Genomic DNA, 13,321 nt, shown 5'->3' with positions numbered 1-13,321 from the left:
TCTGACATTAGATGTTCAGTGGTATTGGCTGGGGGCAGGGCAGGATTTTGTGGGGAGCAGGGGGTTCCTCCTGTTTCGAGACCTCTGCTCCAAGACTCCAAGAGTGAACTGAGAAGGACAAAGCAACCCCACAGCCAGGTGGACTGAGTCCCCTGCTAGGAAGCCAGGTGGTCACGGTTTCCTCTGGAAACAAGACTTTGGAACAGAAGCGTCTGAGGCAGCCATCATCCCAAAGGGATTCCAAAGGGTTCCTGAGTCCCTTCTGTGAGGCAGCTCAGATCTGATGATAATTTAGATGTGTTTGTTTCCTCCCTCCAGATGCTCTTTGTCAGTTCTGCACACCTGCCCATTTCCAGGTCTTAGGGGACGTGCACACCATCTGCACGGAAACACCAATTTTAATCAAAAATCTGGTAGAAAAGCTCAGCTTTAGTCTTAAAACCAATATAGATATATGAAGAAATAGAGTACCAAACTCATGAGAAATTTTTTAAATAAAAAGCAATTTTGAATATGTATCATACCTTAATTGAACCACTTCAAAGACAACCCCCTCCTCAGATCTGGAGCTGAGATGTTTGCTTGTTTGGGGTGTTCAGAGTACTTCTGGGCAAACTGGAAGAACCCCACACATGAATCTGAACCTCTGAGTCCACACTGGGCTGACCGCAGGGCCTGAGACAGGGAGTCACAGAAAATAGCCTTACTGTTTGCAGAGCTGTTGGAGCCCAGCCACTAGTCACCAATCCATCCAGCAAGAGTGTTCCCAAACTCCTCCTGGTCCCTTGAAAGTAGGCCCTCTGTGTGGATTCAAAATCCAGAGCCCTCAAAGATACAGAAAGAAAAGAAGAAGTTAAGACTAAAAATGCAGAAGAGCAAATCACAACCTATGGTCCTTTTATGTCTTCCCAGAAGCTCGACTTCTGGTAACAACAGATTACAAACACAACCCCCAACTTCTTCCAAGCTGATCCCATGGATAAGATCGGCAGGCAGCAACTGTTTCCAGTTGGAGATCTTCACTTGGGTTTTATTTCAACTCTGTAAGGCTGTGTGTGTGTGTGTGTGTGTGTGGTTTTAGGGTGTGTGTGTGTTTGTGTGTGTGTGTGGTTTTTGTCTGGGAAGGCAGATGGAGAATCTTAAGACAATTCATAGGTTTGGGAGTTTCTGGGGTTTGGGGGGTTTTTTTGAACTTTTGTTTTGACAAGAGATTACAGGTGTTCCCATTTGGAACATAAACTATATTTTAAAAAAATAATAATAAATTCCTGAAAGTCCCTTTGGCCCAAAAAAGGAAAAACATCAGACAGACAACCTTTTGGGAGACGATCCCTTTCTGGCAGGCATTGAATTGTCCTGGATAACATTATCCAGATTGCAGACTGGAAAGGTGCAGGAGGGGCCCGCCCGAGATCTGGGACTTATTAACTGGGAGAGCAGCCCTCCACGCTTGTCAGAGCTGCTCACAGCTGCAAAAGAGGATTCTGGAAGCAGAATGCAAGGTGCTGTCCTTCCTTAGCAGAAGGCCCCTTTTCTGCTGTGAATTGTGTTTAGCCGGTGACTCCCCTCTAGCCCCCACCAGCCAAGTACAGGCTTTTTTTTCTTTTTAAGGGAATGCAGGCAGCAGCTCCTAATACAGGAAAAGGAAACACCTTTCTAATCAGAAGTGCTTCTAATTACAGAACGAATTACCAAACCTGCCCTACAGTTAATTGCTGCAAACAAAATCACTAAAGAGCAATTAACAAGTGAAGGCAGGAGCTGTCAATTGATCCTAGAAAGAAAGAAAAGAATAAATAGAAAAGAAGCAGTGTGAGGAAGGAAGGAAGAAGGGAGAGAGGGAAGGAGGAAAGGGAGGTGGGGAGGCGGGGAGACTTAAATCCAGTGTAATTTGTCAGGAGCATGTATACGGTTGTTTTAAATCATCTCTCTGCTTCTCCGTCATCCTGTAAATGTTCACTTGTGAAATCTCAGGGCATTAAGTCTGCCAAAAGCATCAGGAGTGAATTAGGCAGTGAAAGTAGACAGCAAGTGAAAAAACAACCCAGACCCGTTATTTATGTATTGTTCACCTGAATTTCCCAAGCTTCCGCTCGGCTCACATGGATCTCACGTTGGCTAGAGACATCTGTTTTTCCAGTTTTGTCAACATCTCCAGAATTCCTTTGTATAAGTTACAATATTGCCCAAAGCTTAGGAACTGGTGTGTTGATTTCACAGCAAACATTTGGTTTATGTCTGAACTGGAGAAACAGAAATTCCTGAACTCCAAGTCCTTGCACGTGACACAGTTCACACAAGAATTTTTATATCTGCAGTTACAGGTTAAATTGTGCCTCCCACCGCCAAAATGATTCCCATGTTGTAAACCTAATCTCCAGTGTCTGAGAATATGAACTTATTTGGAAATACAGTTGTTGAAGATGTAATTACGGCTTCCCCGGTGCCTCAGAGGTAAAGAGTCTGCTTGTGATGCAGGAGTCACAGGAGACGTGTGTTCGATTCCTGTGTCGAGAAGATCCCTTGGAGGAGGGCATGGCAACCTACTCCAGTATTCTTGCTGGAAAAATCCCATGAACAGAAGAGCCTGGTGAGCTACAATGCATGGGATCTCAAAGAACTGGACACAGCTGAGCACCCACACATGCACACATGAAGATGTAATTAGTTTCAATGAGGTTAACTAGAGGAGGAGGGCCTCCAATCCAATATGACTCACATCCCTATAAAAAGGGGAAATTTGGACACAGAAACACATATAAAGAGAACTCCACATGAAGATGAAGGCAGAGATTGACAGATCAATGTGCAGCAAGCCAAGGATCACCAAGGATGGCCAGTGGACCAGTAGAAGCTAGAAGGAAAGCATGGAACAAAGGCTTCCTTGCAGCTCCGAAGGAACCAACCCTGCCTACATCTTGATCTTGGACTTGAAGCCCCCAGAACCATGAGACAATACATTTCTACCATTTAGTTACAGTTTCCTAGCAAAGTAATACTCCTCCTGGTTCTGATCTTGAGTGGCCTCAGCCTGCAACAGCTTGAAGCAAGGCTTCAGTTCCTGGCCAGTGATGGAGGTCAGGTCTCAGAGGAAAAGCCTTGAATCCTAGCCACTAGACCAGTGGTTAGTCACAAGGCCCTGGCTCTGCGGCTTTGTGGAAAAGAATTCCCACAAAGACAGAAAGTTGTGAAACAAGCCTCGTATGTGTAGATAGACACATGAGCAGACTTAGAATCGTGCCCTTCTTGCAGTTTAAATCTCTTATATGGGGCATGTCTTCTGGGTTTCCTCTGGCCAATCATCTAGCTTTGCCTGATTCAGAGTCCGAACTTGGTGTATCTCAGGATCCTCCCATGTGTGCACATGCCTCTCTTAGCCAGGATGGATTCTACCGCAAAGGCCTGTGGGTAGTTAGCATCACTTACTATGCGGTGGTGCCCCTTCCCTTTCTAACCTCCTTTCTGCACATATATGGTTGGGGAAGTCTCCTAACATTGAGAATAAGAAATAAGCAGTCTCTGCTCTCTGAGCAAGACCCAGCCTGATCCCTCCATGGCCCTGCTGTTTTTTGTCTTGGAGTATCAGTCCACAGAGAACCAACTACAGCTGTTTGCCTCGGGGGCTGACCTATCTCCTACCTCAGTTCTACCTTATGGTGTCCTCCTCAGTGGGTCCTCTCTGGTGCCTGCATTTGCCACCACCGTCATTTAGTCCTTTGTCACCTCCTAGCTGCCCTGCCTGCCTCCTGGATTTCCTCACCTTGAACATCCACTGCTCCAGGGGGAGATTTCCACACCACAGCCCTGACCATAGAACCATTCTTCCATAGGATTGGAAGAATAATAAAAACAATGATAATAATAATCTCTCAGCTACGTTTTATATGCAGGCATTGTGGGAGACACAAGGAAGGCAAAGAAAATTGAAGAAATGTCTACTGTCTAGGAGCTCCCAGCCTCCTGATGTGGGTGAGGACAGACACATCCCAGATCACTGGGTAGAGACAGACTTCAGGCAGGTGCAGGACATTGTGGGAATTCTGCTGAGGGCTCCCGACCCATCCTTCGGGGAGAAGATATATTATGAGGGGCTTCCAGGAGGGAGAGATGCCTGGCTGAGCCCTAAAGTACTGGCCCTCAATTCTAAGTGCACACAGCAGTCACTTAAGAAGTTTCACAATTGTCAAGGCCTGTGTCCGATGGGCCCTGAGGCTTAACCGGCCTGGGGGTGGCTTGGGTTTGGAAGTTGCACAAAACCTCCTGGTGAGTGAAACACATAGCCCATTTTGAGAACCCCTGTCCTAAGGCACTGACTCTCTGCACCTTGAAATCATCTGAAGGATTTTCACAAACTCCAGTGGCTGGTCCTACTCAGGAGAGACTTGATCTAATTGGCCTGGGTGTGGAGAGGGATTAAAGAATTTTTTAACACACCCCCAGTAAGGGGGTTATGTGCAGACAAATTCAAGAACCACTGACTTGTAAGGATGCATCTCAAAATTGAATGTGCTTAGAAATCAGCTTGAGATCTTGTTCATCTGCAGATCTCCAATCAGTAGGTCTAGGATGGGAGGATCCGCTGGAGGAGGGCATGGCAGCCCACTCCAGTGCTCTTGCCTGGAGAATCCCGTGGACAGAGGACCCTGGCAGGCTACAGTCTATGGGGTCACACAGAGTCAGACACGACTGAAGCGACTTAGCACAGCACAGGATGGGGCCTGAAACCCTACCTGTGTAAGGACTCCAGGCGCTAGTGTTGCCAGTCTGGAAGCCGCACTTTGAAAAGCAAGGCCTGAAGAAGGAACACAAGTTCTCCAGGTAAAGAGAGAGTGGTCCTGCGCCAGGAGGGTGGAGACGGGAGAACGGGATGTGGACTAGAGAGGTTCTTGGGGGTCATTCACTGGAACTGGTGTTTGATGTGGATGTCCAGGGCACCAGTCAGGTTTCTAGCAAGGAAGCCTGACCTGCCCAATTGACCACAGGAACATCCCAAGCAGTGCCAAAGTCTTGCTAACTTCATGGTCCATTTCACATTTTCCAAACTCATCAAAAGTCTTCTCATTGCTCATCTTCACAGATAGAATTAACCATGCCTTCCTTGTTTTTCTGTCCTCTTTTGCCAACACCAAGAGTACAAACTCAAATGCTTTCAGTGGCCAATTTGGCATGGGCTTGAGTGAAGCAGTCTGGATGGGTATGAAGGGAAAAGTAAAAGTTCCCTTCTGCTACCAACCCACTAATGTATATTATGATATTAATATTAATTAATTATATCTTAAGAATATATTATAATGCTCAATTAATATCTTCACAGTAATTAATACAAAAAAGAAGACATCAAAGGGAAATAATGATTTCAACAGCATTGATTTTGCATCAAAAAAATAAATAAAAGCTAGAAGACAATAAAACATTTTTTAAATACTGAAAAGTTTAAAATTTTTAATGTCAAAATATTTTTTAAATGATAACATAAATTTCTTGATAAATTGACATCTTTAAAATGCTGAAAGAAAAATGTCTACTAATCCAGAATTATAAATCTAGAAAAATTATCCTTTAAAAATGAGGGCAGAATAAAGGCTTTTTGAATTTAAAAAACTGAAAGAACCCACTTGCCAATTATCCTGCACTTCACAAAACTCTTCAGGTTGCAGGGAAGTGAGTCTAAATGGGCACTTGGATCTAAGGAAGGAGTGAAGAGCCCCAGAAATAGTAAACACACAGGTTAATATAACATAGTGTTTTAAAATTCATTTAAGAGACAACTGAGCATTTTAAGCAAAATCATAATAGCGTATTGTGGAATTTTTTAAATAAGTACAAGTTAAATTTAAGATCAGATCAGACCAGTTGCTCAGTCATGTCCGACTCTTTGCAACCCCATGAATCGCAGCACGCCAGGCCTCCCTGTCCATCACCAACTCCCGGAGTTCACTGAGACTCACGTCCATCGAGTCGGTGATGCCATCCAGCCATCTCATCCTCTGTCGTCCCCTTCTCCTGCCCCCAATCCCTCCCAGCATGAGAGTCTTTTCCAATGAGTCAACTCTTCGCATGAGGTGGCCAAAGTACTGGAGTTTCAGCTTTAGCATCATTCCTTCCAAAGAAATCCCAGGGCTGATCTCCTTTAGAATGGACTGGTTGGATCTCCTTGCAGTCCAAGGGACTCTCAAAATTTAAGATAGCAATAACACAAAGAATGGGCAGAAATTACCTTATCCCATTGCAAAATTTTTACATTTTATCTGAAGTGATACAATATAAATTCCAATGTGACTGTGATTAATTAAACATGCATAATATAATTTTTGCTATAGTAACCAATGCAAAACATAATACAAAGAGGGGAAAGCTAAAAAGTCAATACAGGAAATAAGATGAAATAATATTTAAAACAGATATTTATTGATGTATAAAAAAGAAGCAAAACTCAATGATAGTATTTTGGAATTAATGTCTGATAGGTAAAATTATTTTAAAACGCAAGGAAATAATTACCACAGAAGTCAGGGAGTGATTACCTTCGGCCTGAAGAAGTGGGGATGAAAGGGAAGAGGCATGAGAAGGATTCTTAAATGCTGAGATGTTCTATTTCCTGACCCCATGGATGTTTGCTTTGTTTCATAGCTTTGTTTTGTGTCCTTTTCTGTATGTAGCTTATAGTTCGGAATTACTTAAGTTTTTAAAAATCAGTGAGAAAAAATTAAAAGTATTGGCTCCCACCTACCACTAGTACTTGGACAGCAAGGAGATCAAACCAGTCAATCCTAAAGGAAATCAACCCTGGATATCCACTGGAAGGACTGGTGCTGAAACTTCAATATTTGGCCCCTCAATGAGAAGAGCTAACTCATTGGAAAAAACTATGATGCTGGGAAAGACTGAGGACAAGAGAAGGGGATGACAGAGGAAGAGATGGTTGAATAACATCACTGACTCAATGGACGTGAGTTTAAGCAAACTCCGGGAGATAGTGAAGGACAAGGAGGCCTGGAGTGCTGCAGCCCATGGGGTTGCAAAGAATCTGACACAGTTTAGCAACTGAACAACAATAACAACCACTGGGTCTTAGGAGAGGTTATCTCCTCAATTCCCGGTTTTCCAAGTCCTCCTGAAGGTACTTCTGCGAATGATTGGGTCCTCCTAGCTGCCTCCACTGACCCAAGCTCACAGTTGTCCCAAATGTGGGCTCTTTAACAGCAGAGGCAACGAGCAAGTGTCCCCGCCCAAGAGACAGAGTCCAGCTGCACCAGAGCAGGGCAGGAAAAGCTCGCACATCGCCAGGAGAGCAGTACCTCAAGGGTGAGCTTTGGGACATTTTTTAGCAAGCCAAGTTTCTGCCAAGCAAGATGCATTTTCAAGTAGAGCCAAAGACGTGCCTTCTATCTGTCTTCACGCAGAGGAAACCTCTAACCCACGTTCCTCACTCACGCGCTCACACAGTACCCCTCTGCTTTCCTGTCCTCTCCCCTAGTCCCTGCTGGGCCGAGATACTGTGATCAAGAGCTAGACTTTGTGGTTCAGAGGCTAAGACTCTGTGCTCCCAATGCAGGGGACCAGGAGTTCGATCCCTGGTTAGGGGACTAGATCCCACATGCCACGACTAAGAGTTCGTATGCTGCAACCAAGATCAGAGATCTCACACACTGTGTCTATGACCCAGTGCAGCCAAATAAATATTAAAAAAAAAAAAAAAAAAAAAAAACTAGACTTAAATTTGATGCTATCACTTCCAGGGTAACCTCTGTCAGATCACTCATCCTCTCTAAACCTCAAACTCTTATTCTTGAAGTGGTGGTTTTATCCCGACCTTCACAGGCTTGAGAGAACAGGCAGGAGTGAGCTGGGCTGGCTGGGCTGCGAGCGCCAGCAATGGGAGCAGAGAGTGCCAGGTGCCTGATTTCAACCTCACTAGCAGCAGCCCCCACCCCTGCCATCCTGAACGCCCATGAGCCCAGCCCCGCACCTACCCTGCGTTCCTGCTGGCACGCCTGTGGCTAGGTTGGGTAGACTCTGGACAGGCTGTTTGCTCACTCGAGTCCTGTGTATTCTGGGGGCAGTGAGAGTGTCACAGTTAGACCTCCACTTCAGTTTGAAGATATCCATGCTTCACCAGGGGGTGGTCAGAGGGTGGGTGGAATAGAAGGGGCCACAGGGGAGGGCGCCCTTTAAGTGAGCGCTGAGGTCAAGCCGTGCTGACCACCTCCAGCCTCAGAACACACATCTTGGGATTTTAAGTTAAACGCCAGCAGGATTGCTTCACACATGTTTAATTGTGGTTTTCCATGATCTGGGTAATCTTTTTCAAGGAAAATGCATTTTCTGTGGTTTACCCAGCTGAAGACCAAAGAAATAAGAAAAATGTCAGTAAACCAGGGAGACAGGCCTGACAACTCATGTAATGATGCTTGATTTCAGTTCAACATTTATCCAGACTCTTGCAGGCAACATTACTACGGCTCAGCAGCTTCGGCACCTCAGCTCTCGGGATCCATTCAGGGCTCTGTGAACATTTCACTTTACTGTGTTTTGCATAATGATTAAGACCCAACTTTTATCCTCAGTAACCTGCCTGCCTTTTAGCTACCAGGGCAAAGAGCACAGTGTTTCAGGGCACAGGGTCCAGCTGCCTGGATTTCAGTTCTGGCTCCAAGGGGCTCAGTTTCCCCATCTGTAAAATGGGCGACAGCGCCTTCCTTATAGCATAGGCTGTCCTGAGGGTAAGTGGACGATCCCCAGGTAAAACGCTGAGGCCAGCACCTGGCACATGGGGAGGCCTCAGTAAGCGCATCTCTTATATGACTCAGGAAACTTCCATTCCTCTAGTTTCACATTCTCTGCTGGGTTTTCTTAGAAACATAAGTCAAGGAATTTCTGCCTCAGACAAATTAAGATTTTTTTTTTTCAGTCTCATACAAAAGGAGCCCTGCCCCCTGGTTAAATAGTTCTAGTTACCAAAGAACACACTTTTACCTCACTGGCTATAACTTTTCATAACTTACTAGATTCACTTAAAGTGATTTTAATTACACTCTAGTTTCTCTACATACAAAATGAAATGCAAGCAAGTAATTGTGTGTGCTCCATCTATTATGTTCAGAAAGAAATTAGAATGGCTTAGTGCACCCTTCCTGTCCAAAGGTCTCTGTAAAAAAGGAACTTGCCAAGATTTACTGAGCATGTCAGCCTCTCGAGAGTCAAGGGGGATTGGGTAGGGAGTGGATCCGATGCTGTCAGTCAATCTCTCTTTGATGACAGCCAGCCTGTGATGCAGCTTTTCAGGAACACTGGTCTTCTCGCAGACTCAGCTCTTGAATTTTCTTAGGACTTTCCTGTCAAACAGCCTCCATCCCACTCTCTCATCACTTTAACTGCTTCCCATGGCAGCTCAGCTGGAGAAACGGGAGAAAGATAAAGGATGGCTTTGGGCATGCGCTGGGTTTAGGGGACCCCAGTACCAGTTTCTGTGTAGTAGTTGCCGTGGGGTGGGGTGGGGTGGGTGCCTAGGGAAGGTATTAGCTATTTTGTGGCTGGGAGAAGTACTAGTAAGTAACAGAAAGCTTCTTTCTAGGACAAACTTTAGGGCATGGCTTCCATGGGGTTTCCCAGGCAAGAATACCGGAGTGGGTTGCCATTTCCTTCTCCAGGAGCTCTTCCCGACCATAGAAGTTCATTTAAGGGAAAGAACTCTGATAGCGGGTGTGTCACACGAATGGAATCTTGTAAAATGAGCCCAGTGAGTCTGTCAGCTGTCCAAAGTCAGAGAACTTTCTGGCATAAGCACTTTCTTCGGGTATAGAATGTCGAATGAGACCAAGGTTGGTGGGATGATTGATTTATTCTCACTCTCCATTGCTTTCCAATAAATTTGGGGTCTGAAGACAGGTGTTCTGGAAAAAGAACCACACACGTATGGTGTTTTTAGTCCCTTTGACAAATTAGGAAATCGGGGTTACAAAACTTTGTAGCCACGGGCACATGGTTTCAAAGTGACCAAGCCAGCCCCAGACCAGGTCTGTCTGCTGCCTCAGGCTCACAGTCAGAGGGAGGCCTGGGAATCCCTTTATGTCCGCGCACATGAGGGTTAAGTCAGATCCTGTTTCCCTCTCATGTGGACAGACACGGCATTGTGCTAACAAGCCTAATGGCCTTGCTGTCCAGATTTCCCACAGCATCTCAGAAAGCCTCAGTCTTCCCCTCTCCCCGCTCTGCCTCCCTGGCTGGGGCCGCCAGGTAGGATGGAGGTGGAGGTCACGGGCAGTTGCTCCACCGTCTAATGGTGCCCTGGTGACGGCAGGTTTGTGCCCTGTGCTGCTCCAGGGAAGCTCTGGGAAGTTCATCCTGAGTGTCCTTGGCAAGAGCCAGGCTGTGCCTGAAGCAAGCCTGTACGCTACCCACTAGCAAGGTCCTAGAACACAGTCTGTACACACACACCGCCCAGGCTCTAGAGTTAGCGCCTCGCTTCCCCAGGTGCGTCACGCACGAGATGGTTCAGGGTGGTACCAATGGAGACATTCTCTATGGCAATTATAATATGTGTTTTTTAAATGACTTTTCATTGTGGTAAAAAGTCACATAACGTAAAACATAGTATCTTAAACATATTTAACTACACCGTTCAGTGGTACTGGGGACACTCACATTGTTGTGCATATCTCGCCATTATCCATCTCCCGAATTTTTCACCTTCCTAAGCTGACCCTCCCACTCCTCCCCCTGGCATCTATCAGCATACTTTCTGACTCTATGAATTTGACTATTCTTGGTATGGCATATAAGTGGAGTCAAACAGCATTTGTCTGCACCTAATGTATATTGGAGTGCATTTTTAAGGTTAACTTTGCCAACCCACTCCAGTGTTCTTGCCTGGAGAATCCCAGGGACAGGGGAGCCTGGTGGGCTGCTGTCTATGGGGTCACACAGAGTCGGACACGACTGAAGCAACTTAGCAGCAGCAGCAGCAGTAACAGTAATATATGTCCTACAAATAGATTGCACCTTCTTTATTTTTATTTCTAATTAGTTATCTATTTTATACATACTAATAAATACATTGGAAAAGACTCTGATGCTGGGAGGGATTGGGGGCAGGAGGAGAAGGGGACGACAGAGGATGAGATGGCTGGATGGCATCACAGACTCGATGGACTTGAGTTTGAGTGAACTCCGGGAAATGGTGATGGACAGGGAGGCCTGGCGTGCTGTGATTCATGGGGTCGCAAAGAGTCAGACACAACTGAGCGAATGAACTGAACTGAACTGAATAAATACATATATATAATATATATATGTCAATCCCAATCTTCCAATTTATCCCTCCCTGACTTTCCCCACTTGGTGTTCATATGTTTGTTCCCTATGTCTGTGTCCTTATTTCTGCTTTGCAAATAAGTTCATCAACACCACTTTTCTAGATTTCACATATATACATTAATACATTGTGTTGTGCAATAGCTCAGCATGTCCTAGCCTACCTGTGACTTCACCAGTATTGCTTAGGACAAGTTTTAAGCAGTGGCTCAGATGGTAAAGAATCCACCTGCAGTGCAGGAGACCCAGGTTCGATCCCTGGCTTGGGAAGATCCCCTGGGGAAGGGAATGGCAACCCACTCCAGTATTCTCGCCTGGAGAATCCCATGGACAGAGGAGCCTACATGAGAATCCCATGGACAGTGGGCTACAGTCCATGGGGTTTCAAAGAGTGACTGAGTGACTCATACTTTCACTTTCAGCACGTTACCTGATCTGAGGTATCTACCACCTCTGCATTCCCAGTTAGACGCACACCAACAGAGAATATGGATAGATGACTCTCCCATGTATGAGGAAGTGGGGCAAGAAATAACATTTGGAGTCATCTTAGCATGTTGGATGGAAATGGCAGAGAAGTGAAGAACAGGTGTTCTGGAGTCAAACAGGTTAAAGTGGAAATGTTAGCCCTTATAATTTCTTAGCTGTGAGACCTTAAGAAGTTACTAAACTTCTGTCTTATTTTAGGTGTTGAGCCACTGAAACCTGTGGGGTCTTTTGTTAATGCAACTCACATACCCTCATACACCCCACAAGCCAAACTGTGGCAAAGAGTTTTCTTCTCAACTCATTTGAAAGGATATAAAGATATCAAAACTAAAAGCATATATTTACACCATTTAGTATCTTGCTATTATCAACAACAATAAAATAAGGTAAAATGTTCAAGCCCAGACATTTTTTGAAAGAATTATCTTCCTAATCAAAATCAACAGAGTTATCAAAGCCACCACTGCTGAGCAGGGAAGTTAGCTCTCCAAGCAGGTCCAAGACTACTGCCTGCGGGCTGAGCTGCTCGTCCACACGTTAACTGGATCTACACCAGGGAGCAAAGATTTCACAGCCATGGACCTGCAGGCAGAGAAGGAATAACTTCAGATATGAGAATATGACCTTAAAATTAACAGTGCCTCTACTAGTCCACCTTAAGCAAAGAACACTTTGTAACAAATATTTTATTATTTTATTCCTTTAAGCTAGAAAAAGTTTTAACAATAATTTTTCAAGTTAATAACCTACAAGTCTCCTTTCAAGAAAATGAGTAAAAACAAAAGTCCTCTGTCCAGCCTGCATTTTCCTCACTCCATCCATTTACCAAGTTCCTCTGTCTCATCCTTGGACCACAGTTTGAAGATCATTGCCACTTAGAGAAATCTTTGCCCATCCCTGGAGGAGGTTCAGTGCCTCAGAGACATCCTTTCTCCTATCCTATCATTTTCTATCATGGCACCGGCCATGATTTCTGATTCACACTTTTTTTAAACCATCGTCAGCCTCCTTTTCTCTCCCCACTGAGCTGGGTCTTCCTTGTGGCATGTGGGCCTTTCGTCATGGTGGGCAGGATTAGTTGCCCAAGGCATGTGAGATCCTACTTCCCCGACCGGGGATGGAACCTACATTCCCTGCATTGAAAGGTGGATTGCTAACCATGGGACCACCAGGGAAGTTCCTCTGATACACATTTATTGCAACAGTCATCATCTGACTACATCTTTAAGCTTCCTTAGAACTGGGACCACACCTGTTTTGCTCACCATTGATCCCCAGCAGTCAGCCCCAAGCTTACATACAGCTATAGGAAGAATGAATGAAAAATGATCAGTTTGTGGATCAGTGTAAATAAGCCACAATGTATTTGTCCAATCTTATGTCTGGTCATTTCCACTTTTCCATTGTTTCACAAACATAGCAACACTCCCACAGATCATGGAGGTATCTTGAGCAAGTGTCTGATGATTTCCTTAGGACAAATTATGAAAAGGAACTGATGGCTCCAAGATTTTGAAGC

General features: G+C 45.0%; 1 long non-coding RNA gene across 1 annotated transcript; it reads right to left on the bottom strand.

Moving 5' to 3' along the window:
* Positions 1 to 210: 210 nt before the first annotated feature.
* On the bottom strand, positions 211 to 3,802 carry LOC123330710. Its single transcript, XR_006546783.2, has 3 exons — positions 1,316 to 3,802; positions 525 to 675; positions 211 to 379 (listed from the first exon to the last, which is right to left on the bottom strand). It is a non-coding gene; the product is annotated as an uncharacterized LOC123330710 (long non-coding RNA).
* Between the last annotated feature and the right edge of the window lie 9,519 nt (positions 3,803 to 13,321).

The sequence above is a fragment of the Bubalus bubalis genome, chromosome 20, assembly GCF_019923935.1.
Source record: "Bubalus bubalis isolate 160015118507 breed Murrah chromosome 20, NDDB_SH_1, whole genome shotgun sequence".
Lineage (NCBI taxonomy): Eukaryota > Metazoa > Chordata > Mammalia > Artiodactyla > Bovidae > Bubalus > Bubalus bubalis.
Note: the sequence above shows the minus strand (reverse complement) of the source record. Positions and strands in the feature narration are given on the sequence as shown.